Genomic DNA, 277 nt, shown 5'->3' with positions numbered 1-277 from the left:
ATGATCACGATATCTGGTTGGTTCGCCATTACCATCTTGTCAGTCTGGATCTGGAAGTCCCACAGGATCTTCGCTCTGTCATTCTCCACCACCTTCGGAGGTGTTTCCCATTTTGACCTTGGAGTTTCCAGTCCATACTCTGCACAGATGTTTCGGTAGACTATGCCAGCCACCTGGTTATGGCGTTCCATGTAGGCTTTCCCTGCCAGCATCTTACACCCTGCAGTTATGTGTTGGATCGTCTCAGGTGCCTCTTTGCACAACCTACACCTTGGGT

This window comes from Hippocampus comes, unplaced genomic scaffold (genome assembly GCF_001891065.2).
Source record: "Hippocampus comes isolate QL1 unplaced genomic scaffold, H_comes_QL1_v1.1 scaffold205, whole genome shotgun sequence".
NCBI lineage: Eukaryota > Metazoa > Chordata > Actinopteri > Syngnathiformes > Syngnathidae > Hippocampus > Hippocampus comes.
This window is presented reverse-complemented; position numbering follows the sequence as displayed.